Genomic DNA, 23,878 nt, shown 5'->3' with positions numbered 1-23,878 from the left:
GGTTGAATTCGGAAAACATCAGCTGGTTTGTAGGTTTCCCACAGATAGAGCATCTGGACAATGTTAACTGTGGCATCCTGTAAACATCCTGTAAACACCGGCTGGACGATGATAGAGTATAACACAGGCAACAAAGTGACTGTGTAAGACTGTTATCCTCTGTTTCGGTGGTAATCAGATGGCATAGCCAAATGTCCTGCCTGTGGAAACAAGCTCTGGAAGTAGTTAAAGTGTTTACAGCACAGTCTGCAACAGATAAAGAGACAAGATGCTCTTCAAAAGTCAGGAAAATCTATCCAAGCATAAGGGGTTTATTCCCCTGTTCAGCACCAAGAGCCAGAGATCCCTCAAACACAACTCCTGCCAGGACTGGCTTTTTGGCACATTTCCAGCGTTAGGGGCTGGCAACACTGGGCAAAGCCTTGGTCTACTAACATCATATGGCAAAGCTCCCCACTGGTCAAAGAGGTGAGAGAAGTTCTCAAAAAATCTTGCATATAAGGCAATAAGCTTTTCAGGTCTTGTTATGGCTATTTAAATAGGCCAACCAGCCTATATGTACATACATATATTCAAGTCAACAAATGAAATGGGAAAAAACTTTAAGATAACTGTTGTGCAATTGATAGGAAGGAACTAATGCTGATTTTCTTTTTACTAATGAGTTTCAATGCATCTTGGTGGCAAATGTAAAATATTGCTTCAGCTGTATTTCCTAAAGAGATACAAGTTAATTCCATTTACTCAGGGTTCCATACTGATAATATGAGTGGCAGCAAGGATTCACAGTGGCTGAACTGATCTTCCTATCATTTACAATCATCAAACTTCCTTGTAACAACCACAGTAATTGGTCCTGCAGAACAACAGCTGTTTTAAATCCATTTTGGCTAGCCTTTGCTGCAGTATGGTGGTTGAATGGAAGACCATGACATCTTCATATGACCAGTCTCCAGAAGTTCTACCTGGACTGCTGATGAGCACTCACCCACAATACAAGAGCCTAGTCGGTGCAGCTCATGGAAAATTTCATAAGTTATAAAAAAGATGCATGTAACTTCTATAAATGTAACTATTGTTTATGCTTGTAAAAACCTAGAAATCTGCTATTATAATGAGGACAGTTGGCATTTTATGTTCCTTTCTGATTCAACTGCAAGAAAAGTTACAAACTACCTACTTTTGCAGAGACTCTTTGTTTTCACATGTTTGGGTTTTGGGCTCGGATTTTGGTTTGTTTTTTTTGAAATTGAAACAACCTACATTCAAATAAAGCAGATGATTGTTCTCCATGTAAAAAAAGATAAATGTTTTCTATCTTTTAAAGTTAGCTATAACTGAAAGGAACTTAGAAACCAAAAAAGGATAAAAGCAAGAGATTTCTTTTTAAGGAAAAATAACGGATTTACCTAGTAAAGGAAAGATTTAAATGTAAGGACTTTGAGCAGCATTGCAGGAAAAAACAGTCTATGCATTCATGCTATCATGCTGCAGGCATAAAAACATGCATGTAGGAATTACATGCAGACATGTCACTGAGGAAAACTAATACTGTGACATGGAATTAAACAGAGAGATGGAAATTAGCTGCAGACTAAAGGTGAGGAGGAACAGAAGAACAGGGAGGAACAGTTTTGGACCTAGGGCTTTGACAGCATGCAAGCTCAGGATCACCAAGATTGCCGTGAAGGGAATCTGGGTTAATTTTAATACACAGAACAACCTCTTTAAGGAAATACCACAGAAATATGTAGGCCCATCAGATAGCAGGGGGGATTCCAGCAAAAATAGAGTTCCCTGTTCTCAATGTTCCTTGGTGCAGCTTCTAAAAAATAAACATTTTTCTCCCACTTTCCCTTACTTTTCTTTTTAACAAATTTGCAAATGCTTATGAAAAGAAAACAGAGACGAGATTGCATCTGGTTTGTCTATGGCGCCATTTGTTGCTATAGGGAGACTGGCTGAAAAAGGTGATGAGTGGTAAGTTGGTGAATGATATTAATAGAGAAACAATAGACAAATTGCTCTCAATGTTGTGGTTAACCCTTTAACGTTCACATTTTGGTTTCTCCCTCTTCTTGAGGACACCCAAGCAGAGGATAATAATTGCATCTCCCTGCACAAGCTGCTAACTGTTCTCCCCTCCAAAATGTTAGTATTTTTCTCCTTTTCACTTCCATGAGCACTGTGTATGTAAAAACACTTTTGAAAGCTGGGAGGAAACAACTCAATGAAATGTTATGGTTTTTTCCTTTTTCAGGTCTTTAAGCAGAACCAAGCAACATTTCATACTTTAGTAAAAAGGATGATTTGTACCTTCAGCATAAGTCAAACATCACCTTGTGTACTTTTTCGTGAAAGTGTAGATGGAGAACGCATAGATTTAAAAGAAAAAATCCACCTCTGATATATATCAAGTAAACAGAGGGCTGAAGCATGCAAACCACTAAGTACTTATTGTAAAGACATAACTGTTGAATGCAAAGAGTATCCCTTCAAGAGCTTTTAATAAAGGCAAGAAAAGGCCACATAAAAATGATTTGCAGTTTCCCAATGAGCACATCAATTTACTTAATTAAGTATTGCTTTCAAAGTTGCAGTCACAATAGCTCTTGTCCCTTGCCAGTTGCAGTAAGAAAGATACATTGAACAAGGATGTCAGCTGAATACTAGCATTGATATTAATGCCAACTGTCCAAAGCCTTGCCAAGTCGCTGACGTTTAGAGCGAGGACTCCCTCTTTTTCAGCTCTTTTTAAGGCTTTCTCAAAGTACTGAAATTCAAGAAGCCCATTTTTGTGCATTTTGTGGAGACATACAAGACCTTATATTTTCAGACAGGACAAGATCCATCTACCATGCTGAGGTTTTTTTAATGGAAAGCATTTGTGTCACAAATTATTTTTGTTTTCATTGCTAACTACCAAATTTTGGTCCCACGTTTTGTTTCATTAGATTTAAGCTCACTTTGCAAGTGTGCTCATATTTTAGTTCAGATTCAAAAAATAAATCTGCCCTTCCCAAAAATGCCAGTCATTCTCTGAAATTAATCTCCCACATCCAGATCACTGTAGCTTAACACCTACATTTTTTTTCCTTAGTTTCTCATTTCTGCACAGGACATGGAAACTCAGATGCATTCCATGAAGTAGATTTCTGTAGTTTTGCCTTCATTCTCAACTCCAGCCCACTGATTTTTTTGTAGAAAAAATAGTTGCTTTCTCCTTCATCTAAAAACTGTGATTCTAAGGAAGGGAATAATCTCAGGACAAAACCAGTTTTGAGCAATGGTGTCATTCTGCAGCTCCCTGAGCATCTGAATCAAAAGGTAAGATCTCACAAAGAGCAGCGAGAACAGTGAAGACAAACCTCCCCACCACCACCACCTCTTTCTTCTTTTTTGCTTTCGGTGATAGGGGCATAAAAAGTAGCAATAAAATCTGTCCAGTGGCACTGGATGTAAAGGATGTTACACACCCCCATGGAACCTGTTCAGTTGCCAGCAGGCTTAATATTGCCTTCAATTCCTCCAAAACACAAATTGCATCAGTGACATTCCTTGTAAGTGGGTGCCTCAGCCCAGACTCTTGGTGGGGCTGTCTTGGTCCTTGTGGGCTTTAAAGGTAAGATGCATAAATAATTGGTTACTAATCGCTCTCGTTGTTGTCAATTTCATTCCAGAGGCAACTGCATTTTAACTTTGATATACTGAACGTGTGCAGCCAAGACTTGTGTATTGTCAAAACAAGTGAGTGGAATTTTGACATTTTCCCCTTGACAACCTCAAAATTCGCTCCTGCACTATCATTCTGTCCAAAGTCAAATTTATAGGGAGCATATACAAAGTAGAAAGCCGTGCCCTTCTGAATTTATATTCAAGGACTCTTTGTTTGTTTGGTTTGTTTTTGAGACACCTTCAGTTAATTGTATGTTAATGCCTAATATCAGACAAGTAATCTAATTATTTTTGGGGGGTATAAACAAAATTATTTTATATTATAAGGTCTAATCTATATTTGGAAATTTGTATTATAGGACACATCATTACTAACTTATTGACTAAAGGTTTTCCTTAAAGAGTAGTGACCTTCTAAATAGCACAATGTGTCAAGACTCATTTATAGTCAATTATATTTTAGTGTAACACTAACAGACCATGCCCAATAAAAACCCAGCATTATTAAAAGAAGTCCAAAAAAAGTTCCAAAACTGGTCCTGAATTCCTAACACACACATATAGGTCTTTAAAATAATATTTCAGCTCAACTGAAGCAGCAGCTTATTCTCGTAGCCTTACTATCTGCCTTGGGGTTAGTCTTTTAAGCAGAGTTAGAGATTTAATTTTCAAATGTTTAATCTAAATGCCACCTCAAGATTGGAACAAATGTCACTGTGCTGTACAGCCATGGGAGAGGAGAGAAAAAAATATCTGAACTGTCATCTTCAGACCTACTGTCGTCAGAAGGAGCAGAGAGCACTGAACACCTCATAAGCCTGAGTTCTGCTTTTTAATTTAATTACAACTGTAATTTTACTCAGAAAACAAAAAACAATAACTGAATGTCTTCATGATTCCCTAGTGCATAAGTTGCACGTTGCATGTTTTCTCCATTGCTTTGTCCAGGCCTCCAAAGCCTTAGAGAGACTGTTGCACCATTTCTTGAGGCATTTATCTCAAAGTTTCAATGGCAAACCAAATAAGAGGCAGAGAATAAAAGGGACTGTAACAGCAGAGGGTGATTCTCTCTGTTGTGTAACATCACAGCTTGAAATTATAATTAAATTAGTCATACAGAAAAAAGCAAACTTATAAATCATATTACATGTAAAAATGCTTCGTATTCTTAAAGAACTCTTCATATCCCAGTGAATTCATGAGCCAGTTTTAAGTGACTCCCACCACAGAACAAAAGAGGTTGGATTGAACAAATGTGGGAATGAAGGAGCAAGTGTTAAGTGTTTGAACTTACAGGTGTGACCCGGTGCCTTCAGCATTATGAGCATCACCTAGTAGGTGCTTGGGAGCTCTTTACTGCTGCATTTTTGCCACTTGCCTGCAATGCTGGCTAACATTTGACTGATACATTATTTTACAAGGAGAAACAGAAATCATTCTCATCCTGATGGCCCAGCTAACATACCAAGTGCTCAAATCATTCTTTTGCATCTAGAGTTCCTTCTATTTTTTTTCTGCTAAGAGACTATAAAACCATCTCCACATTTTTCTTTTATAAGCAAAAGTCTTTCCGTAAGTCATCAAATCTGCTTTTCTCCCCCAAGATCTACATACAGCCCAGCAGATCCTAACATCTGGCACTGCACCATTTAATCAATCCTGGAAACTGCCCTTTATTGCACACTGAAATAGAGAAAGACTAACAGCCTTTATTCAGTGTAGTGCAATTGGTCACTATTACTTACTTAAAGAGTCTTTCATGTGCTCCAGGCACTGTTCACATGCAATGCAGCTGCGCTGTGTAACATGCTGGAAGGCAGCAGCTAACTGCACAGTTGTGGAGAAAGAAGAATGTAGTGACTCAGGACAAAAACCCAGCTCACCCAGAAAATGCTATGGGCTCTTGAATGTTTACACAGAGCAGACAGACCTTTTCTACTTTGTTGTTTCCAAGGATACATCAGATGGCCTCATGCCACAGCAGAAGCGTAAATTTTGTTTCTCTTCTTCCAAAAAGTAAAGGGTTGAATCAACCATTGCTACAGGTCCTGCAGTCCCAAGGAGTCTGTGGTTTTTCAAACCTAAAACTGAGAGGCTTTCAAGTAGCAGCAGCTTCTTCGTACACACACAGTTAAAAAAAAAAAAAAAAAAGAAAAAGCAGTTCTTTCAATATAAACTGCTCTTTAGAGCTCTACATTGTGCTAGGGCTTCTCTATTCATCCTTCTTATTTTTATCAAGCGAGGATGACTAATGTGCTATTGTGATGCACTGTTCTCAGAAATGTGGCCAACTGAGGCTTCTTCCACCATAGTTCCATGGGTGTTTAACATTAAAAAAGAGAGCTCAGCCGCGCAATGGGTAAGTCATTACACCCTGCTTTAAAACAACAGGCCCTATGCATAAAGCATGCTCTTATGCAAATCTGACCTACATAATGTTGAAATCTTCCAGCGTCAGGAAGACTTCAGAAGTAATCCCATGTGTCCTATAGCTGTAAAACTGGTGTTACTTTAGCACCACAGGAAGCACCGCATCTGCCTCAGCCAGCTCGCCATGGCATGCTCCAGCCCTCTCGCTGCCTTCCCAGGTCCTACAGTTTGGCCAGGAAGTTTAGATGGGACAAACATCTTCATAACCATTCATCCTATGCCAAGAAATGCTCTTCCAGCTCAGTGTACACACAATTTGACCACCCGGGAAGGACTGTGACAACTCATTATGACAAACACACACAAAAACAAAAACAAACAAACAAACAAAAAACAATAAAAAACCCACACTCTAGATTGTATATACGAGATCTACATGAAACTGCTGACTTCAGCTGGGCCAGGGTTTTACTCCTTATCCCTACAGAACTGCTGAATATTCATTCAGGCCCTAAGGTATAAAGACCAAATGACAGCCTGGAGCATGAGCCATAAGGAAGACAGTGTTGTTTTGCTATAAGAATACTTCAAACCATTCCTTGAAAAACAGAGCCTTGAGCACAATTATACCATGTTGCTGACCTCATACACGATGGCCAGAGTATTTTAGATAGATTCTGCTCCTGCAACTTTTACTGAATTTAAAGTATTTCAGTTTGAGCAAAGGCTTGATTTCTCTAGACTGAAACCTGTTAACTCTTTGCTTTGAAAAAAAATTACAATAGCTTTCAACTTTGTAAACCATTTTTCAGTCCAGGATAATTACTTTTCTGGAACACAAGGACATGAAAAAATACATTTTCAAGATGGGCTTCTATCCCAAAATCCATCTAGTCTTTTCAGCTGATCATGTAGGTCAGTAAAGTTTGTTGTGGCAAAAGCTGTTAGCTCTCATTTCATGTTTTGAGATCAATTTTTCACTCTTTCTGCCAAATGTACCCTTGTCTCCCCGTTTCTTTTGCAGAAGACTTATAGTTTCAAACTCCGCTCTAAAACTAGACACTTCCACACAGAAAAGGACTTCTTACTTTTGACTGTGACATGCACATGGGCCTATGGTTATCTGTATAAAAAGGTTATTAAAAGAGCATTTTTGAATAGTACTAGGTATTCTTAAACACATTGCGCAGCCACAGTAAATACAATCACTTTATTCATCTCTTCATGGAAAGCTGACATTTATTCATGCCTTGTTAACCTAAAAATCCTTCCAGCATACTTATCATCATTCACTGTCTTTGTGATTTAAAAAAAGAAAATTTTCTTACCCTAATCAAAGGCATGAAATGCTTCTCTGAATCATATTATTAAACGACACATGCCTCCACCTTATAAGGATGCCTTATAAATTTTCTTCCTTGTAAAAAGCAGGAACAAAGGAACAAAAGGAATAAAAATGTTAAATTAGATTAAGTTGACTAATCTTTTGGGTCCAAATTAGCTTATCTGAGACTTGGAAATATACTACTATGTCACAAGATAAAAATTTGAAAAGTCAGTCTCAAAACAACTGGCAACTAAATGTGTTGCTCAGAAAATTAGTTGCTCCTGAAGTATCTTTCAAACAACAGAAGCAAAAGATTGAACCTAATTCAAAACACAGAATTAAATTCTGTCCTCCATACTAGGAATATCCATATGATATTCCACATGTGCCCTAAAACAACGCTTTTTCTGACTTCTGAAAATGTCTTCCTTTGGAAGGAAGATTGTGAATAATAAAATCCCCAGGACATATCAACAGAGAAAAATTTAGCAGCAGGAAGAGTTTCATTCCAACTATCCAGGCTTGAAAAGAACAAATTTATAGTAAGATCCTCCTTGGTAGTATGCATTCATGTAATGCATTTCTTTGACACATATTTTATACTAAATCTTTGCTGCAAATAAATATATTCAGAAATTCTAAGGAGGGGGGGTTTTTCCCCTCTTCTTTTGCTCTGGCTTTCACCTAACAATCTTGATCTGAAGTAAGAAGGTGCCAAGGCATATAGAAACTAGTCTTTTGTCTGGTTCTAAGTTTGACTGTATTTCACTGACTTCTCTTGTGGTGACATCGAGAAGGCTAAGAACAAATTATTTAATAACAATCTTGGCTAAAAAGACTATAAAAGGTTGAAAAAGTTCTTACTGTGCTTGCTGAACAAACAGACAACTGCTCCCTTCATGGGCTAGCACTGGTCTGAAAGAGAGTATCATTGCTGAGAAAAAAACCAGAATCTAAAGCTGTTTGCTTTACTTCCCCATATAATTTCATTAAAGGGAATGAAATCATCCCTGTGATTAGGATTATTTGACATAGTTCCTAGTGCAAACAATCCTAGTGCACAATCATAGTTCCTAGTGCAAACAAAAAGTACAGCAGGTGAAAAGGTAGGCATTGCATTCAGCTGTGAAAAAACACTCACTGTCCTGCTTTTCCTTCTCCATGACTGACTTAGTACACAGCAATTTTCTAATGCTGTTGCTAACAACAGCAGACAGGAAGAGTGCAGTTCAGCCTAGTTTATGTTTAGGAAGAGCAGCACTGACTTCCCACAATTACTCCTTGAATACAGCATCAAGCCAAAGGAGCAACAGGGGAAACAATGGAAGGCTTCCATGTGCGTAAGAATATTGTTTCTCTCCTTTGAAGAGCTTGTCATTAGACAATCGCTCAACATAAAGGAGACTAGGAGAAAAGAAAAACACTGATCTGTATCTAGTGAATAAAAGCAAAATTGCAGAGCAGTCGTGCCACATTTATCACCATGAAATAATTCCTCTTAAAGTGTTCCTGTTTGTTTCTAGAGACAAATTTAGGTAATGAACCAGAAAAGTGGAAAGGTTTGCATAAAGGAAATTCCCTAGGCTTTTCTTGAACTGGTCTTGGAACTTGTAGACCCCTTATGTTAACACTTCAGTAACCCACCAAAAACTACCCAGGACCCATCTTCTGCCGCACCAGCGAACTGAATCAATGTACCACCATGCACCAGAGCTAGCAGCAGAGAGGGACGGGCCCCTTTTGTCAACGGTGAGCCAGTAGGTCCATTCAGCTGCACTCCTGAGCTTCTGCCCTCTCTGCCACAACACAGACTGCTGGGGGAGGGGGGGGGAGGAGAAAAAAAAAAAAAAGGAGGGGGGGGGGGAAGCATTTACATTTCCTCACCGGCTAGTCTGTATATTATCTTTACGTTGTGCATTGTTGTTGGGACTATCATCACAAAGCATGTACCTGGTATAAGGAAGACCAAGAGAGAGGGAATCAACAGAGGGAAGATGATCTTTGATTAACATACTGATCAGAATTTGGGACATCCGAGCTAATTTCTGTATTTCTTAAATACTTCCTGCACAACTGGCAGATCATGTGTGATCTAATAACTTTTCCTTTTTCTGCATAATTAGCTTGTCTAGCAAAAATATGAGCTCTTGAATGTTAATATAAGCTTTTCAAGGCAGAGTTTTCCTGTCACTAGATTTACATGGTGAGTGAGCTTATCTTCAGTGCATAAAAGTAACAATCACAGGGTTAAGAGTAAACATCAGAACGGAAAGAATAAGGAAGTATGATTTAACTCCATTCCTTTAGGTAGAAATGTATTTCTAAAATTTTATTCTGTGTATTACACATGCAATCAAATCTTATTTTAGCTAACACAAAAAAGGCATGCGTGCCATCTAGTATATGCAACCTCTGTTAAGTAGTACCTATACACACAAACAAGAACGCTGTCCTTCTGAAGCAATATCTCTGTTCTTTTGGTGTATTTCCCGTCCAAAGAGATAATTCACTTTATGGAACTGGAACGCTAATGAAAACCAATATATTGACTTGTAAGATGCAAGCCCAAACAAATTGCACAACACACAGAGTTAAGTAGTGATGACGCACAGACTGTGCAACAGAAAAACGGATGGATCGTAACACTCAAATACACATGTATGTACTGACGGGAAATTAACTGTTAAACATTTGCATGTTTGTTCTTTCTTTAAATTTTTGGACTTTGAACATAAGTGTTTTGATGTTTGTTAATTTATTGGGTTTTATCAGTTATAAAATTAACTAATCAGTCTTCAACAGTTAGGATCTGTTATTTTAAGTAATCTGCATGAGACGCACAGAGTATCCAAGCTCTGTGGCTGAGGTGTAATGGCATTGCATATAAATAAGCATAGATGCTCATCTGTGTGACAAAATGCTATGTTCGTACCAAAGTACAGCAGGAAGCCAAGTTGTCCTTACTTACAGGATGTACAGCTGGACCCTGTTGGGATTCCTCCTGACTATTTCTCCAGCAGTGGAGCTGAGTGAACACATTGGAAGGAGAAGAGATCCTGACAGAGATAGGCATTTGTAAGTTGATTAATGGTGAATGACCAATACATGGTTGATACACTCCAGACTCTCTGGCCTTTTGATGTTGATTGTAAGAATGAAGGCATCTATTTGTGTGTTTAAATTTGCAATAAAAGCACTAAATTACAGTTGCTTCTTTCAACACTTTTAAGAGCGGAAGGCTGAAAGGTTCAAAGTAACCAGTCTCTCTTCCAAAGATCCAAGGTTAAGCAAATAAAGTCCTCGTCTCAATAAGCTATTATCAGCAATAAAGAAAGCCCCAACCATATAACAATAAATACGGCAGCATAAAAGCTACCAGGCTGAAGAAACTGGAAAAGCTTATAAAACTGAAGGGAAGAAAGCAATACCTGGTCAGTATCAGCTCTGATCCATGACAGAAGCCTTCATCCATCGCTTTTCTTTCCTTGTCTTTTAGCCTACGAAAGGCACACATAACTGGTACATTACTGATGTATAGAGTGCCTTGGATTACAGTGATGGTATTGTAACTGATTTGAAGTTGAGGTACAGAAAACTTAAACACTTGTGTTTAAGTGGTGGAAGGTTCAGACACAATTGTAGCATGATACTACCACTGTCAATAGTACTTTACTTTCTAACGGTACCCTCCTGCAAGTATCTCAAAAACTGTTACAGACAACACTGCATGAACCAGTGAGGCAGGCAAATATTATTGCTCCTCTTTATAGTTCAGTGAGGAAGAAAGAGCGTCTCAGAACTTAGTCTAGAAAAAAACCCAATACTCAGATCTCCTGAATCCCAAAGCCTCAGCTGTCCTTCCCCAGTAATGTAGAGATCTGAATCTGAGAGCAAAAGGAAAATTTTTGAGACCTTACCCATAACAGGCTGTGCTGAGAGAAGCAGCTGAAGCAGAACGGGAAAGCTGTCCAGGGGATAACAGCATAAACACAGCTAGCAAGGGCTTATGTGGGGGAAAGGAAGAGCTGCATAATGCTTTAGACCCTTGAGTCTTCCAGCACATCCAGCTGGCTGGGCAGCTCAGCAGACATGAGCCACCTCTGCAGAAGTTTTGAGCAGAAACTCAGTTCAAAATGCTGATGTAGCTGGAGATAGACCACTGCTGCACCACTCATCTGCGTGAGCATGGGTAATAACTGTGTCAAATGACCCCATCGCAGCCAGGAAAGACAAAGCAACAAAAAATCCACAAAGCTCAACTCATCTTTCTTGTGCAGGTAGGACTTTGCAAACGGTACAGGGCCTCAGCATACTGAGGTCCAAATTTAGGTCTAATCTCACCAGATTTTAGACGCTACATAACAGAGATAGGTTTATCCTTGTATGTTATCACTTGTTTTGAAGGCGGAGAGTGGGGAATGGTTTCTAGGTCTCTTTAAAATTGTATCTGTAACCTGTTCAGCCTTGCAGACTTTTCCTGTGCAGACCTGCATACTGACCTCTGTCCACTGAGGATTTTGAAGTTGCCTAATTGCCAAGGGGCTTGTGAACAATACCGCTTAATATTGACTGAAATGTGAAAAGCTAATTCATTATCCAGTTACAAAATGTGTCAATTCTGCAAACTTCTTGAAGCTTCCTTCTTTCAGGAACTGGCAGACTTCACTACGTTGGGATGACAGCACACATGTAGTTCCCCGTTGCTCCAAGAGTTAATCATTAGACTGTTACCAGTAATACTCCAAATACTGAGAACAGAGAGAGAGAATTTTCTGTCATAGGTCTGGGAAAAAGACATAATGCAAAATCCAAGCCCCATCAGCACAGGGAGATGAAAAAAGCTAGTCCATTCCCACCGAGATAGCGTCCAAACATACAAAGCAGTTTCTAATCCTTGAGAATGCATTTTAAGACTCATTTTAATAGGTACTAAGTACATGCAAACAGAAATACCATAATTAAGATAATCAATCTGCAAGGAGGAAAGTACGTAAAAAGAACATGCATACTTAAAAGGGTTAAGTAATCATGATAGTAATTATTAATTGTATTATAAATAATTATAATGTAATAGATCTCTGACTGTTCTTTTGCAAGGAGCTTAAAATAATTTCCAGGTACTATGTTAAGTTATGCAACAGAAAGGCATTCCTGAAACAGCTTTTGAGCAAACTCCACTTCAGCAAAACCATTTCTTTTCACAGAATATCAAAACTACAACAAAGCATTTAACTGTCTTAATAAGATGTGTTATGGCTGAACTTTATCAAATCTGGAGAAGAGGAAATATTCTGTGATGAAGATTTTCATTATTTAGCTTTTCATTATGATTAAACTGGAGATTAAAATTATATATTTACATATATGTATAAAGCAATGCTGTATAACAAAGAAGTATATACATAAATACATACATATGTACATATATATTACATTTTAGTCTCTTACAGTGTTACTGGGACAGAAGTCCTTTTTTCCCACCAGTTCTATTCTCAGACACTTTCCGAGGCAGGCACTGCAGCTGCTAGTTACAGATGGGTAGCTAAGAACCAGATTTAAAAACTTGTCCAAAAGTCATTCAGAGCCAGTGGCAGCACAGAGAGCAAAGCCTGCCTCTGGCTCTCCAGCTTGCTTTGCTTTCAAGGTGCAGGAACTCTTAATGAAATCTGCCGCAATGTGTCAGAGGTGGTACATTTATGTCACCCTACCTGGTATTGTGCAGAGTCATCTGCATGCACAGGGCAGTTGGGGAAATGCCACCACTTCATCCTCCGGTGCTGGAGGGTGCGGGTTTGCATGGGGATGGTAGCAGAAGGGAGGCTGGCTCTCACAGGCAGCACCCTAAAATGGATTTTTATATGAAAAATGTAAGTGTCCATGTAAGAGCAGGCATGACACCTGCCTCTTACATGGATTTTAAATCTCTTTTGAACTCTTTTGTACAGTGGAACGTCCTTACAAATGTGGCCTACACAGCCATGCCACTTTTGTGATAGACTTCCGTATGCTGCAGCCTTTAAGCTCCTGGGACTTAAGCTCCTGGCTGCTGTTCAGAGGCTACTCTTCTGTAACACTCCAGACAAATTTTAACTTGTGGGATGCATGCCATGTTATATTTCTAAATCTTGTGTTTCTACCCTACGCTGTTTATTTGAGTAAACTAAAAACTATCACACCAGAAAGGCGTGCATCTATTCTTTTTAAATGATTAACAAAACAGATCATTTTGGAAGCTATGGAAAAGAAAAAATAACTTCACTAGTAGCATGGGGCGTATATTCAATGTTTAAACATTGCCCAAGCACTGAAGCCATTCTGTACATTTATTTCATTGAATTTGATCATGTTTGAATCCACAGCAAAACTAGCCTCAATAGCTTGAAGACATGGACAGCTTCTACGCTTGGACCCTGGAGCAGTCCTCAGAATATACAAGCTACACCCAGGCAGGGGCTGCGTCAGAAGTATTTTCTCCATTCCGTTATTAAAGAAAAAACCAGGACAATATCATTTTTTACATATTCATCTGTGACTCCAGCGTTTTCTCTCATGAAGTCATAAAACACAACAACACGCTTACATCCTGCCAAAATTCAAACTCTAAATAGGTCTATAACCTTTTTGGTTCAAATTGGAATATGGGATTCTTTCGAAAAGACCGAAAGGAAAATGGAAAATTTATTACTCAAAACTAAACATGTCCCTTCACTCCAGGCATGTAGCACATATGTTCCAACAGTAACCAAATGTGACGTCAAAAAACAAAAACAGAAATAACCAGAGAATTATGATTTGTTGGTGTGAGGATGTAAACGTCAGCAGGAACAGATGAGTATTTAAAATAAAGAGCCTATTATATTCAAATGAAACAAGAATGAGGAGGACAAAGTAATAGCTATAAAAATATATCGTCAGCCAGCTGTTCCAAGACTGAATGTTTTCCTGTAAGATACTCAGAAGCACCAGGCACCCTCCAGGTTAAAGCTTTCATTCCTGGGCTATGAGATATATTGGTGTCCTGTAGAATAGGAATTGAGATGAGAAGAAAAACATTTGACCTGACTGCCCCAGCCAATCATGCAATGTTTTATACTTCTGTGGAGCGCTGCCTAACCACAAAAACCGAGTATTGTTACAGAGGACTCAAAGAGTCCAACCAATTATGTCCCTTCATGGGCAGGCTCTAAGCCTTGATCACCAGCTCTAACTACCAGCAGTAAAGCAAACACAAATCTGCAGACAGCATCAATAACCTTGCAGTGGGAGGGAACAAAGATACTCTGTGCCCAGTTGGCTTTTTTTTTTTCTTATTCTTTCTTCCCCCCCCCCCCTTTCCCTTAACCCCCATCAAAATTACCTACTGGTTGTCTTCTCTAAGTACAGGCAGTTTGAAGCAAGCAAGGTGTCGCTTATTCACTTTTTAAAGCTAGTTGTATGGCATCAAGCAGAAAATTTAATTTTTAAAAAGCATCCTTCAGCAGAACTCTTATCCAAGGCAAAATTCAGTCTGCTAATTACCTGGACCAATTCATCTGTGCTTTATTAAGCTCTGGTTTTACACACATACAGATATATTATAATACACATATTCGTGATCCAGGAGTTTGTAGAAACACTCTACTTCACATGTTTGCTTACTGAGTGGACTCTTCCCTGAAGATTTTCCTGCTAACACAATCTGAACACTCCAGATTTTCTGGCAATTCGTGCTGTTACTTCACTATGATCTCACAGCTCAGGATTGTGCAGAGGTCTGAGGCAAGCATGTGTTGAGCATCGCTCACCCAGCGCTGCAACTTAGCCTTTTGCTCCCACAGTGCAGAAGTTCAACAATACAGACCTCCCGTACCCAAGAAGCACATAGCCTTTCAAGCTCAGAGGCACTGCTTCAGTGTAGAAACCACAGTGGTTTTCATCATGCAGAACAGACAGGTTTAAGGCACAGATCTGAACAAAAGATTAGGAAAGGCAGCCTGGTCCCGCAGTTAAGCCACTAGCCTGGAACCTAGAAATCCCAGCTCTGCCAGCATGGCCTGCAACACGGTCTGTGCTGCTGGTGTCAACACACAAAATCACGTTAGCCTCAAGCCCCAGAAATATGCAGGGCTTGAATGACCTTGAAATGACTTTAAGTTAAGCAAAATACCTTTGAGGGTTTGGGCCTTGTTTGCTTTGTGCTGCAATAACTGTCCATAAAATAAAGGATAACATTCCCCTATCTCGCCACGTACACCGGACACCCACTGTAACAAGGATACCCAGCATGCCTGCTAAAGCAAGGTACCGTACCACCTTAAAGAGGCATGAAAACAAAAATAAGGTTTCACATCAGCCTCATGTTGCCCTTCTAACCTGAGAAAGGAATGGCCAAAGTAAGAGCCCAGGGTTGCAACCTCAGAGACCTCTGAAGAATTAAATAAAATCCAATTCTGTCACCCTTGTGTCTGTCGTCAGAGATTTCTTAATAACTGGTGGATGCTAACTGGGCTTTACGCCTGCTGCCTGCTTTAACTGGCACATGATTCAGCTCCTGCCACTGCATGAAGCACTGAGTTTATTTAGCTGTGTCTCCCCAACTGGCAGAGCTAGTCCTCCCTTCCCTTCCAGTTCTGCTGCTTTAAACACCTCACAGTGCATATCACTTGGGAGAAGCCCTGCTCCCATGGCTGGCTGGCAGGAACCCTGTCTCTCATGTGTAAATAAAGGCAAGACAATGCTTTTTTAACCACATTCCTCAAAATAAGGATCTATAAAAAATTTTCCATGCTCTCTTCAGGTAAAAATGTACATACAATTGTTTAAAATGTGCTGTAACAACCATGCCAATCCAAAAATCAGGGTGTGAGAATCTGGAGGAAAGGGAGATAATTATTACTGTACATGCACTAAAGCATGAACAACATGACTTGGATTCAGTTTCCAACTTACTATAAACTTTGCATATGTTCTCACTGCATCTTCCCAATACCCCTGTTACTTTTGCACATGATCCAGATGATATAGCATCTTTTCTCTCGTCATTTGTCTATCTTATCTATTCAAAACACAATCTGGAGGATAACACATATTTCTTTTGCTGGGGAGGATCAGCCCTAAGCACAAGAATCAGTGAAAAACATACTATAACACAGCCACAGCTTTTTCACTTTAGTAGCCACTACTTACATCTGGATGAAAAAGTAGTGCATGCCAAATAGGTAGTAAAAGCCAAAACACATGGGTGATCGCCAAAAAGAAAAACTCAAGCTTTTATAATTATAATCTGTTAAACTCGTGTCTTTACATTAAAAAAAAAATAGTCTGCTTAACTTCCAAGCAAACTCTACGAGAAAAGACAAACAAAGCACTGAGGCGAGAAGAGTCAGAGCAAATCAGGCCTAGAATGAAGAGTGAATAGAAATTCAAGCCAAGCCCTATGTAGAAATAGAGTAGTAATACAGTTCTATAACAAGCAAGCTGTATTTAAACAATTACAGCCCTATAATAAATGCGACAGAGTAGATCTGTGAACAACACACAAGGTGAAATTGCATCTAATATGGTGTCATATTACTCAGAAAATCTGGTGTTACTATACACTAGTTGAACGCCAGGCGCATTTTATTCAAACCAATAAAATCTTTTGTGTGTGTCTCTTGACCTCGCTAATTATCTAATTTACATTTAGACAATAATGTTGCTTAGTAATTTAAAGAGGAAGTGTTCCCACCCTGGAGTGTTATCCCTGCATCTCCTCTGAAGGAAACTTTAAACTGGAGAATACTGCAATGTGAATGGGAGTTCTCTGCAACTCCGTTCCTAACTATTTCTTTTAATTGGATGAGCTCCGGACATATCAATTCTATCTGGCAGCTCACAGGAGGCAAATCTGGAGTTACCCCAAATTACCCAATTCTGTGGTGGTTAGAGGAAAAGTAAAAGTCTCTCCTAAGTAGGCTCCAGGGTACCAGGATGCAATCCAACAATGTGCAGACACTTAACATCTTTTCAAGGCCTTGCATTTAAAAGACCAAACTCATCTCGATATTCCTGGTCATCAAATGTCAGTACAGAAACTCAGAGGCTGGGACCACTGTGCAGCATCTTCAGTCAGACCTTACTGTACTAGAGGCAGAAACGCATAGGCTGGGAGAAAGAGAGTTATGCCTTGAAAATAATTCCATCTTCTTACACTAGTAGGGAAAGGGGGTGGAAAACATGTTAAGTGATCTTCAGAAGAGCTGCGTCTATCTTCTACTACTGTGGCACGAATGGAGAATTAAACACACACGAAATAGACCTGAAGTCCACTAGGCTGGTTTTTCAATTCATATTTTCTTTCCAGTAAAGAGCTGAGTTTGTCTTTTATATACAATACAGTTGCTCCTATTCAAACAGTATGCGAGAGACCATAGGTGCTTCTTGCTAAATATAAAGCAAGCATGAAAACATCTCAGGATGAAGTAGAACCCCTAAAATTTGGTGAGTATTACCCATATTGACAGGTAGTCCACCACTGAGGCCACTTCCATCTGGAGCTGCTGTGTGTGCATTTGAGCTGAAAGCAGAAGCTGCTCAGGCCACAGGGTGCAATCATGAATTACCAGTATCACTGGTTTATACACTTCTGTTCAAACAGTCTCCGGTTTTGGCACCTATTTACCCTGGGTGCAAAGCCACCCACCTGCCTCTACTCCATGTCACAGTTCAGCACCGCATTACTTATTTCAGCGCGACTTTGTGGAGGGATGTGTATAAATAAAACAGATTGGATCTGCAGATCTGAGTTGATAAGACCAAGAGAAAAAAAAAGTTCTGCTGCTGGGTATTTTTGTGTGTGGAAATGTTTAACCTGGATCATTTCAGCAGAGCCCTACAAACAGGTGCATCAGCACAACCAGAGCAACAAACTGCAGCACAGGAACAGCCAGCAGCAGCAGGGATGGCAAGCGGGAATTTCTTGGAGTTTGCCTTGTGTCAAATCCAATTTATTTAACATCTAATTACATCCTTAGAATTACCAAATAATGGGGGAAGGAAACAATCATTAGCTTTTAAGAACAGATCTGATGCAAATTATTTCATATTGCTTGTACTTACACAAGAAACAAGACCTGGACATACTGCATTCACTTGCTAATTCTGTTCTGAAGAAATTGTTCCCTAAATGATTCTTGGGAGCCAACCGATTGTAACTGCTGAAATCCTCTCAGACTTGCCAATTCCTGAAATCTTTTTCCCATTTTTTCCCCAAACGACACTGTGTTCATCTAGTAGTAAAGGGCACCGAGGCAACCTTCAGTAGCTGATGCAGTGTGCCCCTCAGCAGATGACATATACTGAAATGTGACCATGATCCCACAAAAACAGGGCAGCAGTAAACTCCCTTAGAGCTTGTAGTTCATTCATGTTGCTTTATAAATAGTTCAGTAGTAAATGACTGACAATACCAGCTAAAAAGGACACCAGCCGCTGCTGGTCTTCCCCCCTCCACCCAGGGTTGCTGCCCAGTCCTGGGGTCTACATGTATCTGTTCCTCAACCGCAGTTTGCAGCCCAGAGTAGTAACATAAGTGGTGGCCAAGTTAAAATGCCAGGCAGTGGTGGCTGAAAAGCTGGTACATACACTCATTACAAAAAGTCTACTACAGAGTGATGTTTCAGCAAGAGAGAAATGCCCAGTAACATCTAGATACCCCAACAGCATCTGCTCTCTCTGAATCAAGTCACAGAGCTAAACCTACACCAATGTGTAGAGGAATACGTCCTTCAGTTTGCAGCATGTAACTGCAAACATACCTCAACTCCCAGAATACTAAGAGCAGATAATACCATGGGAGTGGTGAGGGCTTAGCCCTTTTATAAAGGACACCATACAGTTCCCACCCCTATAGATGCAGTTTTTCCCTAGCTAGCAGCCCAGGTCAGAAAAGGTTGAGTCGCCTCTCACTTGAAAAATGTAATACAGCTCAGCTTACACTGGTTGACAACATTATGAATGCCACAGAGAAGATAAATGAGAAGCAACTGTTCACCTTATCTCAGATACAAGAACATCCAGTGAATTTTTCTGAGACTACAATTAAAACAACATTGGATAAGACAGCAACTCATATCAATGGCTTGTTGCAGAGGCATTCAAGACAAGACTTTGTCCGTTCAGAGAAGCTCCCCTGGTAACTATTATGATCTGGAGACAACCTACAGTGCAAATGTCTAGTTTTCCTGCAGCTGCGAGGGTGTACCAAGCAGAGCAGCGCTACACATGCCATACCTGTACCCTCTCCAAAGCTACTGCCCCATGGGACAGAACAGAGGGCAAGAGGGGTGAGAGGGACTTTTTGTCAGGAACAGCATGGCTCTTCTGATGAAGCATGTTTGTATTGTTGGTCATGTTTGTCTGTCACACCTACGGAGGCTGCAAACACTGTGCAGTTTTCCTCTGGCGTGCACACAGAGCTGGGCACTGTGGTGCTACTGCCATGATTGCAGCCTTCTGTCACTACTGCAGGATGAACATGGTAACATTAACAATTAGTGACTCAGATAAGGCACTCTGTTATAAATCCTCATCCAAATCACTGAGGTTGTATGCAGTATAAACTCTTCCAACACACAGCTAGCACTCTTCACTCACTCTGGGGTACATGTTCCCACCCTCTCCCACCCGCCAGCATTAACACTTACGCGACCTCCTGGGGAGCAGGTTCATACAGCTCATCACTTCTTTTTTAGGTTACTTTTTGGCTGGATCAGCTTCCTGCAACAGTGCAGCAGGGTTGCATAAGCGTTGGTGCTGCTGCAAAAGAAGGGGTGATCACATATTACTGCAGATGGGAGGTAAGGAAAGGATGAGATGGATACATAACCTGACTTGGAGCGTATCCTGAACCTTGACTGAGAGAGAAGGCTGTGGCTCTCGGGAACCTAAGGGGTTTTCTAAACTGCAGAATTGCATGGTCCCAGCCTCAGTGACTCCCATCCAGGACTTCCTTGCAAAAATTCACAAAAGGCTCCATAAGGCTGTGGAGAGATGGGTAGATCAGACTGCTGCACTGGGCATGTACTTGGCAGACTACGGCAACCCCAGACATTTACAAAGACAACAGCAACTGCCAGAAACTAACAGCTATGCACACAGGAGTTCTCCTTCAAAACATCAAACAGTGGAGACTACATTTGGCCCCTAAAATATAGAGGTAGTTGAGCTTTCTCTGACAACCATCTCACATGCTGCTCCTTTGCAGGAGGGACTGCGCCCGTCGGGTCTGGGGGCACGAGCCACCTGGAAGTTCTTGCTGTGCTGTTTGGAGGTTCACGTGACATGCCAAAATGATCAGCCAGACACCAAGTGAAACCAATTTCTCTCAGACATCTTTGGCAATTCATGTTACTGCCAAGTGTACTCCAGGCTCCAAATACAACTCTCTTGTCTGCAAAGCCTTCCCATGACCGTAGCACACCAGCCACCCAGAAAGAAAATTTGATATAATTTTGCTGATAGGCTTCTCTGCTCAGAGAAGCTTTTCATTTTTCAGATATACATAAACTTACTTGGTTTTCAAAATGCACCTCTTAACAGAAATAGCTGTCAAGAGTAGACAGCAATGAAAAGTTGTAATTAATACCAGGCTACAATATACATTCATCAAAACACTTGGAACTATGGAAGTAAAGGCTCTAGCACAAGATATTCTTCCTTCAAACAGAGCTGGGCCCAAGTAACACCTCAAGAGGTTAGAAAAATCTGCCCAAAACATTGTCAAAGCAGCCCCATGATCAAAACAAGAGGGGATAAATAAATCTGTTGGGACAAAAAGTTCATCACCTTGCTCTAGGTAGTCTGTCCAAGCAGTTTCCATTAACGCAGAGCAGAAAGCACAAAGTTCAGCAGGCACGCTCTGGGGACGGGAAACTAACCAAGGTCAACAGCAAAGGGCTGTAATGGCTTTCTCCAGGGCACCTCTCAAACTATCCCCCCATTAAACCTTAACCTAGCTTTCTATTTAAACTAATTTACATTTGTTTTGCTTGCTAATGAACCTACCCAAAGAGGTTTGTAAACCCTGGGAGCATTCCCCAGCTGTCGCCCTTTTCTGAGGGCAGGGACAGGAGGCCAGGGGTTTGGCCATCACTTGTATTTCAACAGCTATTGATCACACTGTTTCATACCACAGAAGCTGCTCCAAATTGCTAAAATATTCCCCCCTCAAACCACTCAAGTTTAATTTCTCTCACAGGAAAAAAAAGAAGAAAAAAAAAAAAATCAAAGAAACACTCGTATGTTTCTTCAAATCAAAACACTGTCAGATCAGACACTGGCACAAGTTCAGACCTAACATTTGTGGGGCTGGATCAAAGCAGAGCCCCAGACCTAAAACGCAAGGAATGAACAGGTCTGGATCTCCGTGCTGTGTTTTTTTGGAAACCAGTGTCTTTTCCTACTGTGTACGTTTCTTAAAAGGTAATGGATTAGGCATTTCCCAATGTAACAGGAGGGTGCAGGAGCACAGGACTCCCAAGAATCACACTCAAGCAGAACAGAGACCACCAAGACATGGGGCAGCCAGGGAGACACAGAAGTAAAGAACCAGTGAAGGCTGAGAGCTAGAGCAAAAACTGTTTGTACAAGTATTGCAGTGCCTTGGAGCGGGTGCTGGGAGCCTGGGGCAAGCTGCTGTTGTGTTGGCCAGTAAGCGACACTCTGGTTTACCACTTAAAATGACGATTTGAAGAGAGCTCCCGCTCCTATGGCCCTGAGTACTACCTGCTTGATGCTCGCTTTAAAAGTTGCCCTTCTGCCCCCGTCACCTTGTGTGTGTAACATCAGTACAACACTATGAAACATGGCACAGGGACAGCACTTGTGGAGACCTGCCCAGGTATTTTTAATCGCAGCATTGTCTGAAGCTGCTCAGAGCAGATTATACATGCAGATGTAAAAATTCCTGGGGTAAAATCCCGGCCCTGTCATGTTAACGGCACCCATGTTCAAAGGCTCGCTGAAGCTTTGCGCAGAGGGCCGTGGATGCAGTTTTGCCTGTATGCAGAGAAATCGGGAAATTACTTTATCTTATGGTCCCAGATTCCTGGTCTTTGGCCTAAGCCATGCGCAAATAATACCCAGCAAAACATCAGGGGACAGAGACAGGCCTACAAGCTGGCCTGCGCCTCCACCAGAACAGTTGTAGGCCTCTGGGAAATGTTGACAATGACTGAGACCCTGCTGACATTCAGTTGCCAGCTTCCCATTATCTCTTTTGACATAATTTGAACCCTGTCCTGCTGCTGAAAACATGTGGAAATATCAGAGACTGAGGGCCTTGTGACAAAGTCAAACTCACGTAGCTGTGCTGTTGAGCACTGGGAGTCAAAGCCCACGGGATGGAGTGACCTGTCACCCCCTCATGGCTCGGGGACTCCGACTCACCCCAGTGGGACTTGCGGGGGTCCCCGCTGCTCAGGATCAGCTTCTCTGGAGGCAACAGAATCAAAGACAATATTGACCCATGGCTCCACCATGGTCCTGCTCACTTCAGGAAAGTGTTTCTTGTATCAGGAAAAGCAGAGAAAGTTCTTTTAATCTGTGGGAAAAAATAATATCTGGTTTTCTTCTTTTTCTTATAATTCAGTCAGTCACCATTTGCTTTTCTCCTGTAGAAATCCAAGGGTGACAGCCTATAACACTGTCCGCAGTGTCATAGAAAGCACGCAGGCCCAGAGGAAGGTGACTCTAAAGTGCTCTCTATTTTGGTTTGCCTGAGCTCAGACAAAACAGAAAATGGAAAGAAACACAGAAAAAGGAGAACAGATCATTTCAGCATCTGCAAAAAGGTATAACACCTCCATCGAGACCATCACTCTAGAGTCCTCTCTAAAAACACTGAAGAAAAGCTTCAGGATCCTTGAAGAGAATATCAGCACATATCATGGCTTTTATAGGTTAAACCAACCTGCCAGACTCAACAGTTCCATTGGGCTCTACGTTCAGATTTTGTGGATACTTCTAGTTCCACACAGATTTACCCAATTTCTGGCTTCAAGAAACACCCATCTTTTAGGAAGGCTTAAACAACATGAGGCTAGGTGGCCTGCTCATGCCTTACTCAGCTAGGCCAGTCATCAATCTCTTCGCAAAGATGCAAACATACCACATGTTTGCGGCACGTTTGCCTTACCCTGTAATGTCTGCAGTCAAGGATGACCACAGAAAGCACGCCAGACATTTCCATCCAGCTGCTAAACCTGAACCATTTCGCTTATAGAAAACCTGCCAGTTATAAAAATAACTTAATTCCAGGTGGTTAGCGGCGGGTTGGGCAGGTCAGCAGAATGTTAGTACTGCTGTCCACACAAAAACATCATGTTTTAGCCAAGAACATTAAAAAAAAATAAACCTGGATGACATATAAGGAACACCTACAACTTTCTGTGCATGATCCACTGATTGTATTGATCCAGCTGATCTGAATTATATCTTGCATTTGCAGATTTATTTCAAAAGGTATTTATAACTAAAAGCAAAACA

At 40.7% G+C, this 23,878-nt stretch overlaps 2 long non-coding RNA genes across 2 annotated transcripts; both read right to left on the bottom strand.

Annotated features, from left to right (window-relative positions):
* Positions 1-9,255: 9,255 nt before the first annotated feature.
* LOC119156311 lies at positions 9,256-11,524 on the bottom strand. The gene is made up of 3 exons (XR_005107067.1): positions 10,801-11,524; positions 10,341-10,428; positions 9,256-9,322 (listed from the first exon to the last, which is right to left on the bottom strand). It is a non-coding gene; the product is annotated as an uncharacterized LOC119156311 (long non-coding RNA).
* Positions 11,525-12,837: 1,313 nt separating this feature from the next.
* On the bottom strand, positions 12,838-22,924 carry LOC119156274. The gene is made up of 3 exons (XR_005107044.1): positions 22,781-22,924; positions 20,038-20,149; positions 12,838-13,213 (listed from the first exon to the last, which is right to left on the bottom strand). It is a non-coding gene; the product is annotated as an uncharacterized LOC119156274 (long non-coding RNA).
* Between the last annotated feature and the right edge of the window lie 954 nt (positions 22,925-23,878).

Source organism: Falco rusticolus, chromosome 12, assembly GCF_015220075.1.
Source record: "Falco rusticolus isolate bFalRus1 chromosome 12, bFalRus1.pri, whole genome shotgun sequence".
NCBI classification, from domain to species: Eukaryota; Metazoa; Chordata; class Aves; order Falconiformes; family Falconidae; genus Falco; species Falco rusticolus.
This window is presented reverse-complemented; position numbering and strand designations above follow the sequence as displayed.